This window comes from Mustela nivalis (assembly GCF_964662115.1).
Source record: "Mustela nivalis genome assembly, contig: HAP1_SCAFFOLD_235, whole genome shotgun sequence".
NCBI lineage: Eukaryota > Metazoa > Chordata > Mammalia > Carnivora > Mustelidae > Mustela > Mustela nivalis.
In genome coordinates, this window is record NW_028136401.1 from 158,027 (window position 1) to 168,828 (window position 10,802).

Sequence of the window (10,802 nt, forward strand, 5' to 3'; positions counted from 1 at the left end):
TTTTGTGCTTGGTGGTAACCAAAACCAGCCTAGGGCTTTTCTTTTGTTTTGGCAGAAAAGTAGGAGGCAGAGGACTTGAGCATTTAGACATCTTGCTGCTCTTTGGTTTAATCATACTCTACTGAGTTGCCCGAAACTAATTAAGCTCTTGGCTCTGTAGAGGAGAGATGATGTTCCTTACATGTCATTGGCCACAATGTTCCTTTTTTAAATTGTTGTTAGCATTTGTGTTATTTTTCAGTATAAGAGACAAGCTTTACCTTAGTTTGGGCTGATGTAACAAGAGCACCATAAACTAGGTGCTTTAAAGACATACTTATTTCTCTCAGTTCTGGAAGCTGGGAAGTCTACGATCAAGACCCTGGAAGATTCCATGTCTGTTCAAGTGCCCACTTCCTGGGTCACAGATGACCATCTTCTCCCTATAACCTCCAAGTTGGAGGAGGCGAGGGATCTCTGTGGGGTCTCTCTTATGGAGACACTAATCTCGCCCATGAGGACTCCACCCTCATGACCTAAACATATCCCAAGGACCCCATCTCCTAGTTATGTCCCTTTGGACATTGAGTTTTCAACTTATGAATCCTGGAGGGATACACTGTCTACAGTGAGCTTCGTCAAACATCTTTTATGTTCAAGGCACTGTTTTTTGGCAAAATTAATCATTTCCTACACATCCTTTGAAGCAAGAGTATTTCTGCACTTTGCCTTCCTTTAGAACCTTTCTCTAGAGAGGATCCTAAAAAGTTCAGAAAAGATGCAGAAGAAACCTGCTGGTTAGCTCGTTTTTCACAGTAGAGCAGAATTCATTTTGAAGTAGGTTAATCTTAGAAATCCAGGCGAAGACACTTCGCTTGAAAATCATCTCAAATGATCAGTTAGTTTTGTTAGTAGGAGTAATAGTAACTATAAGATCAATAGAACAACTTTTTGTTCTACTGTGGGCCTACTGTGTGCTGGCTACCTCGGAGCACCTGAGTCGAACCATCTCGTGATCCTTTCAACAGCCCACTGAGGGTCACACTGTCTTCTCCTCCACGTTATGGATGAGCCTTAAGTCTGGGCCAGAAATGACACAACTTTCCCAAAGCCATATTGCTACTGAGGGGCCAGCTGGGATCTACGCCCACTCTGGTGCCAGAGCCTGTGATTGCAAACGTGGGCTGCACTAGCTGTTCAGAACAAAGGACTGTTCATGGAGGTGACACAGCTAACCCGTGAGACCCACCACCCTTTTCCCTAAGGTCATCCCGGTACAGCCTGCAGTGATGGCCCGAGTTAAGCATTTGAACTTGGTGCTGCAGAGGGCGTGTTTTAGGGACAAGATTGGTGTTAAGGGGGTCTAATGAAGCCCAGAGGGAATGGAAGGAAACAGGACTTGGGGAAATATCTGGGTCCCTGGAGCAGTGATCTCCTTTTATTACTGTGCACCTCTCTTTCACAAAAATAAATACATACATACATACATACATACATACATACATACAAAAAATATTTGCGGACATAGCACAAATTTAAGCAAATTTTTGATAAATTATAAACTCTACTAAATTATTATAAAAGGCATGCAAAAGCTAAACAGTTAAATGGATGACATGAAATATGAATAAAACTTATAATATTTTCTTCCAGCCCCTTACTGGACTATTTGTCAAACTCCCTTTGGAGAAGACTTTTTAAAGATTTGTTTATTTATTGAGAGAGAGAGATACAACACGTGTGTGCACATGTGAGTAGGGGGGGTGGGGCAAAGGGAAAAAAAGAGAAGCAGACTCCCCATTGAGCACAAAGGCCTGACTAAGGGCTCAATCCCATGACCCTGAGATCATGACTTGAGCCAAAATTTTGAGTCAGACATTTAATCAACTGAGACACCCAGGTGCCCTGGAGAAGACTTTTTAAGAAAGAGATAGGACACTGGATTTATAGCAATAATTCCTAGAATTAACCTTTAAAAGTGGGAAGATAGAAATGGTTTTTAAAAATTTTTTTAAAGATTTTCTTTATTTATTCATAAGAGATGGGAGGCAGAGGCAGAAGCAGGCTTCCCGCAGAGCAGGAAGTCCAGAGTGGGACTTGATCCCAGGACCTGGGATCATGACCCTAGCTGGAGATAGACGCTGGAGATACTGATAAACCAAACTTTAGGGAAAAATACTGAACTTTACTGGGAAGATGAAGCAGAACAACAGCATATGGCAGCAACATGAGTTTTAGATAGTTGTTGGTCACCCAGAAGGCTTAAGGTGGAGAGAAAAACAAAAGGCTGTAGTGACCCAAAATTGTCCGAGTTGTGACCCAGGAACTTCCGGGTGACATAAAGATTTGTTTATTTATTACACGGACAGCGCCATGTGGGGACAGAGCGAGGGGGAATGAGAATTCAATACAAACGTGTGAGTGGCTCTTCTCCCATCTCCATGGGGGAAGGAAGAGATTGGGTTTACTCCAGTAAGCATGGTGATGAGTTGGTGAGGTAGGTTGACTAGATGTCTGGACACCTGAAAAAGCCAGCTAAGGGGGCTTCCTGGCCATCTTGTCAGTGTCTTATTGAAAGCTTGTCATGTGCAAGACTTTCTTTTAACAGGTTGCCAGGTGAATTGATGTACAAATCAGACTACCGGCCGCCATGTGTCATTGCTCAGGTGGTCCATGACACAGTGCCCTGCCACTAAGGGGATGCACTTAGCATTACAGACATCGTTCTGTCTTTGTTATTTTGAAATTTAGAAAATATCTTATTAATTTGTTCACCCCAAAGAGGCAATTTATTGCTTACTATGACAGTCTTTTGGTAGAGGACACAAAACTGCTTTCTTTGTTATGAAAATCAATGTGTTACACCAATTTTCTGAAAGATAGAAATGAATTGCCTCCTTCCAGCTGGGTCAGGACATAAGTGTACCCTATGTATTGGTTTTTCAATAGATTCCATTTACAGATTGTACATGTCTCTCAATACAGAAGACATTTGCTCACATTTATGTGTAGAACATTCCCGAACCTGGTCCAGGTTGCGGATGAAACCGTCACTCTGACTGGCAAGGCATAACGAAGAAGAGTTTTCCTGTAAACAATATGTGGTCATGGAAGGAATCAGCACTGCAATTCGTGGCTGATTCCAAAGGCTCTAAGAGGTGGTAGATGCACAGGCAAAGTGGTGACTTTTGCAGAGGAAGCAGGCTGGGGAGAGATAGCAAAACAGAAGTTTGAGAGGGCCCTGAAATCTCCTCCTGTGGGATTATTGGCCATTGAGCTTGAGAAAGGCTATGGTGAAAACTTGAAAGAGCATCAGATCAAACCCTTGGCCACTGGAGGTTGAAACTGAGCAGCACTATTTCTATTCTTGACCCAAGGCCACAGGATGACAAGCTTTGCTTTTTCAATGTGGTCTCAAGTCTCTATACTGCCCTATAAAGAAAATAATACAAATAAATGCTGAGAGTGTAAAGTGTAAGCAGAGCTCCCCTTGGCCATTTCCTAAGTTTTGTCCACTCCGAAGTGAGTATCACTTTGGTGAGTGCATTGCAGGAAATGGCCTTAATGATCAATGGCAGACCTCCACTCCAGAGTGACATAAAAAGCAATCTGCACCTCCTTCCTGATTTGTCTGTAATGAAACTTGCTTTCCTCAGGTCCCAGCATTCGAGGCAGATAAATATGTTCCCTTTCGTTGGCTCTTACTCATACTTCAGCAAGATTTCCCATGTGCTTTCCTTGGCTGGCTGGGAAACTGGACCACAATTTATGGGATCTTAGGGGACAGGCGCGTAGAATTCCAGTGGGATCCCGAAACAGAACCTAATTGGAGATTAGAGACCATTGCGGTGCAAAGCTTTTCTTTAAGATCGAAAGAGGTGCATGTTATGCAAATATTAGCAAGTGTAAGTTCACACTGTCTATTGAAAATTTATAGACTCATTATGGTCAAGAAGGCTGGAAGATAAGTAGATTTTGGGAAAGATTCAGGTAAATTCAGGGAGGTGGCAAATTACCCCAGGGAAAGTAGAATGGCTAAAGAGTATGGCCCAAACTTTTTAAAAAAATTTTATTCACTTATTTGACACACAGAGAGCCAGAAAGCACAAGTGGGGGGAATGGCAGAGGGAGAAGGGGAAGCAGGCTCCCCGCTGAGCAGGGAGGCAAATGTGTGGGACTCGATCCCAGGACCCTGGGATCATGACCTGAGCTGAAGGCAGACACTTAACCGACTGAGCCACCCAGGCACCCCCTGGCTCCAACTTCCAAAGATGGTGTATGAGATACCTTTGGTGGGAAGGAATGAAGATCAGCAACTGTCCTTGATTCTGCTTCTCAGGAAGGCATTGTGATGTGGTGCCCAGGACTTTGGAGACAGACACATGCTTGGTGCCCTCTGGCTCTGCCGCAAAAGCAACACACTCCAGAGGGCAGCTGCAGACACCGGGTGGCGTCACACAGGGTCAGACCCAGGAGGCACTCAGCCACGTACCCATTCCACCATCCTGCTGGGTTTGGAAGAGCGCTATCTAAGTCCCTGCTGCTGAAGGACCATCCAGAGTGACATGTCCCATGGGGCATGCCGGCATTCCTTTACCCCTTCAGGTTGTTGGCAGCAAGGCTGGAAATTTTTTTAATTGCCTGGGAAAATGATAGCAAACAGCTCCAAAAAGGAGTTTCAGAACGCAGACTTCATACTATGTTTTGAGTACATTTCATTCATTTGGCAGGTACTGACAGGATGCTTAAGTGCCAGGTGCTGCTGCATTAGAAACGGACTTGAGAAGTTAACAGGAGGGGGCTCCAGCCCTCAACCAGCACAAAGTTGATCAATGGATGCATGTGACAGACAGAGCACTGTGACGGGGAGTACTAGGTGCTGTCATAAGAAGGGTATGCCTGGAGTTAAAGGAATACTCGGGGGGAGCCAGCACCAACACTCGGGGAGAGCTGTGGGAAATATGATGGATGCAGATGGCTCCAGGGGAAACCAGAGAACTGCTCAGATCCCTGCTTCTTAACAGCTCCAAGTGCCCGCCGCTTCAGAGTGGGGGCTGGGCGAGCAGGGAGCTGGGGTGGGCGCAGCGATGCCTAAGTTCCGACCTCAAGCCCCTGTGCTGTTTCAACTGTCCCTTTAGGAGTACAATGACATAGGATGTCACCAACGGAGGATCTACCCCTGCATCCTGGTACTGGGAAAGCACGCGAGGGCTGCGGAGCTGAAAGCAAGAGTTGGTAGTTCCAGTAATGTGTGCAGGGTTTTAAAAAACTATATACCGGAAAATATCCGGTCTTATTTGCATGTGTTTGTATCATGCAAATTTTTAACTGCAATCCTCCTTTTACCTTCTTCCCTGTTGTTAAGACTCTCCTCTCTTCACCGCTGCCTTTGTCCCTATAATACCTGTTGACAGCCTGGTGCTCATCCATGAGCTCATTCGCCTCTATCCACGCACGCATGGGGCTCTGTCACTGTTTAACAAATATGGGCTCATTTTATCTACCTCTTGATCTAGTGCTTCCCAGTTAATAATCCCTCCTGCATAACGTCCTTCTGTTTTTATCTTCATTTTTATAAAGAATGGTTGCTCACCTTTTATCAGGTGCCTTTATTTTTTTATCAAATGCATTTATTGCTATGGTCTTAAGAGTTTTTTCACAGTTAATTTAGTGATGAGGTAAATCTTATTGATTTTCTGGTCTTGAGCTTTCTTTATTTTCCTGGAATGAATCCAAGTTGGTCTCAGGATATAGTCCTTTGATAGATGCCTGACTTCTGTTATTTGCTAACATTAGTTCAGTTTCTGTGAACTAATCTGTCCTAAGCCAGATTTGTTAATAGCTTCCCCGTTCCTCCCTCTCAGGTTTGGGTATTAAAATTGTGCTCAGCTTCATCAAGTGAATTGACTTATTATTGTTTAATTGCCTGTTGCCATTTAACAGTAGAATGACAGTTATCCAGCTGCAAACCTGTCTGATCTTGGAACTCATCTTCTTAATTTTCCATTCTTGAATCATTTGGATGATTTTGTTTTCCTAGGAAATCATCGTTTCTTCTAGGTTATCAAATTGATTAGTATAAAGGGCCTTGCAGTTTAGTGATTCTTTTATATTATGCATTTGCTTTTATATCTCTGTTCCCAATCCTTATCTGTTTTGCAACTCTCTCCCTCTCTCTGTCCCCTCCTCCCTGAAACCCCCCTTTCCCCATTCCCCTTCCCTCTCCCCACCTCCTCCCACACCCCATCTTCCCCCTCTCTTATCCTTAATAGGGCATGTGAAGCTTTTTTTATTATTATTATTTCATTAGTCTTTCATAGAAACAACTTTGAGTTTATTTGCCCCTGATATTTTTTATTAGTTTAAAAATTTATCTTTATTATATCTACTTCCTTTCTTTGGATTGAACTGCCCTTTTCTGATGGGTTTAAATGAGTACTTTCTTTTATTTATAAAAATGTTTGAAATTGAAGACATTTGACACTAAAGTCTCCTTAGAGTATAACTTCTGGTGTCTTCTGTAAGTTTTGGTATGAAATAGTCTCCTTTCCATTGCTTTCAAGATTTTCTTCAGTCGTCTTATGATTTCTTCTTTGACTGAAGACTGTATTTCTTAACTTGTATGTAGTTTCAATTTTTTGTTACCAGGTTATCTAATTCTGATTCTACCGGATTGTGATCAAAGAACTGTTCTTTAAATCTTTAATTTGGAAGGCTTGTAAAGGTTTCCTTTGTTGCCTAGTATGCAATTAATCTTTACAAATATGGCTTTCCTTAGGTGTAAGAAAGAAATGTTTTCCGAGGGAAATAAGGATGTCTATTTTCCTTTTTTTTTAAGATTTTATTTATTTATTTGACAGACAGAGATCACAAGTAGGCAGAGAGGCAGGCAGAGAGTGAGAGAGAGGAGGAAGCAGGCTCCCCGCGGAGCAGAGAGACCGATGTGGGGCTCGATCCTAGGACCCTGGGATCATGACCTGAGCCGAAGGCAGAGGCTTTAACCCAATGAGCCACTCAGGCGCCCCAGGATGTCTATTTTCTGTGTGTCCTTGTTTTTCCCTCCTTCTAGTAGATACTCCCATTTGAAAAGCTAAATTTTTACCTTGTTATTGCATTTTTAGAGTCTTCAGGTATTATGTTGTTAGATGTATACCTGCTTATACCTTTTACATCTTCTTTCCAAACTCTGCCTTTAAAAATGTCCCTCTTCATCTTAGTACCTATAACTTTAGACCCAACTTGTCTGCGATGAATTTTGCCATTCCGGCTTTCTCTTTTGCATGGTATCTCCTCACCTGATACATTCTCAATCCCTTTTGCATTTTATGTATGTTTCTTGAACAGCATGGATCTGTAACCTCCTGATAGGCGCTTTAATAGAAAAAGTCAGTCTGTACACATTTAAATTAATGATCAACAGTCATAATTTTATTCCTCCCATCTTATTTTGTTTTTATTTTCCCCATTTTTGATGTTTTTAATCAAGTTCATTCTTTTTGTACTTGATAAATAGAGAAGTTCTTTGCATTTTTCGATGACAGCTTAATTGAGATATAATTCACAGGCCATACCACTCACCATCTAATGTGGACAATTTAATGGCTTTCACTATATTTAACTATACTATACTGAACTACCTACACATTTTCATCATCCTCAAAAGAAAACTTTAGCCATCACCACCAGTCTTAGGCAACCGCTAATCTACTTTCGGTCTCTGTAGATTTAGCTATTCTGGAAATTCCATATAAATCAAATTATGCAATACGTGGTCTTCTGTGACTGACTTCTGTCAATCAGCAGAATGTTTTCAAGGCTCCTCTGTGTCGTGGCACATATCAAAATTCTATTCCTTTTCAAGGCTGAATAATATTCCACAGGCTGGATGGATCACATTTTATTTATCTCTTCATCAGTTGATGAACATCAGGGTTGTTCTCACCTTTTCGCTATTATGAATAAACCCTAAACCTTCACGCACAAGTTTTTGTGTGGGCATAGTTTTTTTCTTGGCTCTATACACAGGAGTGATATTGGTGTGTCATATGGCAACTCTGTGTTCTGCATTTTGAGGAGCTACTAAACCATTTCTAATGTGGCTGTGCCATTTTCCAAGCCCACCAGCAATTTACAGGTTCCAGCTCTTCACATCCTTCCAACACCTGCTTTTGGGGTTTTTGATAGTAGCCATCCACGTGGGTGGGAGGTGGTATCTCACCATGGTTTTGATTTGCATTTCCCGAATGATTAGTGATGTTGAGCATATTTACACGTGCTTATTGTCCCATATATTTTATATATACCTTATATGTATCTTTAAATATATATTATATATTTCATATTTTATTGATATTTAAATACATATTTAAGAATGTAAATATATTTACATAAATATGTTTATATAAATATATGATCATGTAAAATATATTTATATATACATTTATATATTAATGTATACATTTGAATATTAGAGAAATGTATATTCAAGTTCTTTGCTCATTTTTTAAGAGATTTTATTTATTTATTTGAGAGAGATTTATTGAGAGAGATCACAAGCAGGCAGAGAGGCAGGCAGAGAGAGAGGAAGAAGCAGGCTCCCTGCTGAGCAGAAAGCATGGGGCTCGATCCCAGGACTCTGAGTTCAAGACCTGAGCGGAAGGCAGCAGCTTAACCCGCTGAGCCACCCAGGCGCCCCTCTTTGCTCATTTCTTAACTTGGTTGTCTTTTTATTTGAGTTGTAAAAATTCTTGGGTGCCTGGGTCGCTCAGTGGGTTAAGCCGCTGCCTTCGGCTCGGGTCATAATCTCAGGGTCCTGGGATCGAGGCCCGCATCGGGCTCTCTGCTCAGCAGGGAGCCTGCTTCCCTCTCTCTCTCTCTGCCTGCCTCACCATCTACTTGTGATTTCTCTCTGTCAAATAAATATAAAAAAAAATCTAAAAAAAAAAAAAGAATTCTTCACACAGTCTGAATGCATGTTCCTTATATATGACCTGCAAATATTTTCTCCCATTTAGTGGCTTGTCTTTTGACTTTGTCAATGGGGTCGTTGGAAGCACAAAACTGGGATATTTTGGTTGAGTCCCATTTATTTGTTTATTATTTTTTTTAAGTTGCTTGTACTTTGGTGTTTGGCTGAGGAGCCGTTGTTAGATTCAAGACCACTAACATTTACCTTTGTGTTTTCTTCTGAAAACTTTATCATTTTACTTTATTTTTATTTTTTAAAAGATTTTATTTATTTGAGAAAGAGACAATGAGAGAGAGCATGAGCGAGGAGAAGGTCAGAGGGAGAAGCAGACTCCCTGTGGAGCTTGGAGCCTGATGCAGGACTCAATCCGGGAACTCCGGGATCATGACCTGAGCAGAAGGCAGCCGTCCAACCAACTGAGCTACCCAGGCATCCCGAACTTTATCATTTTAATGCTTACACTTATGTCTTTGATGCATTTGGGGTTATTTTCTCTGTATGGTGTGAGGCAGGACTCCTGTTTCATTATTTGCATGTGGCTGCTTGGGAGTAAAATACTGTTCTTACCCCCATTGAATTGTTTGGCACCCTTGTCAAACATTAGTTGACTGTAATTTATTTTCCTTTTTTTTTTCCCCATTGTGGCATTTCACGTGCCATGTATATTATATTTCTAGGAAAAAGGAATCCCAGGATTTTCCCTCCTGCCTGGATTCTTCCTTCTTCATGGTGCATGATGCCAGAAGAATTTTTCCATGCAGTGAAACCAAACTGAGGGGATGGAAATATTCTGCCACTTTTCTAGATCTTTCAGTTATACAAGTCTAGGGCTGGTCATGCCACACTTGTTTAACTTGCCCGTGAGGTTCACAGCAGTTTTCCCAGCTCTGTGGTCATCAATAATTTCAAATTTGCCAATGTACTCATGCTTCGTCATCACAGTGAGGAAACGGGACGATGACTTTGGTGCAGGGCCTCCTAAGAACCTGACCTTCGCCCCCCCTTTCAACAGTGTTAATGTTCTTGAGGGCATCTGTGGGACATTTGTTCACACTGTTACTGCGGCACGGAAAGATGGCAGAAAAAGCTTTTTTCCCTTTTATTAATATTTGGTCTTGTTCTCCTTCCCTTTCTCATAACCGAATGCGTATTTCCCCTTCGTCATTTGAAAACTGCATACTGTTCTCCAGCTGTTTTCCCCAGACGAGACCTTGTGTATCAAGAATCCTTATTTCACGGTTATTATACACAGTCTTAAAGATTTATGACTGTCCGCTTATTTTACACATGCATACACACGAAGCACTAAATACGGACTGTATCTGAATGGCTAAATGTTGGCCAAGACAGAAGCCAGTTGTAGTGGGAACTGATAGGATAAAGATATAGTCTGAAGTTTTTGTTCTTTAAAAAAAGCCTTCATGGGGCGCCTGGGTGGCTCAGTGGGTTAAGCCGCTGCCTTCGGCTCAGGTCATGATCCCAGGGTCCTGGGATCAAGTCCCATGTCGGGCTCTCTGCTCAGCGGGGAGCCTGCTTCCTCCTCTCTCTCTCTCTGCCTGCCTCTCTGCCTACTTGTGATCTCTCTGTCAAATAAATAGGTAAAATCTTTAAAAAAAAAAAAAGCCTTCATGGGGCGCCTGGGTGGCTCAGTGGGCTAAAGCCTCTTGCCTTCAGCCCAGGTCATGATCCCAGGGTCCTGGGATCAAGTCCTGCATCGGATTCTCTGTTCAGTGGGGAGCCTGCTTCCCCCTCTCTGCCTGCCTCTCTGCCTACTTGTGATCTCTGTCTTTCAAATAAATAAAATCTTAAAAAAAAAAAGACCTTCATATTTTATTAAAAATTTTAGGTGTCCGAA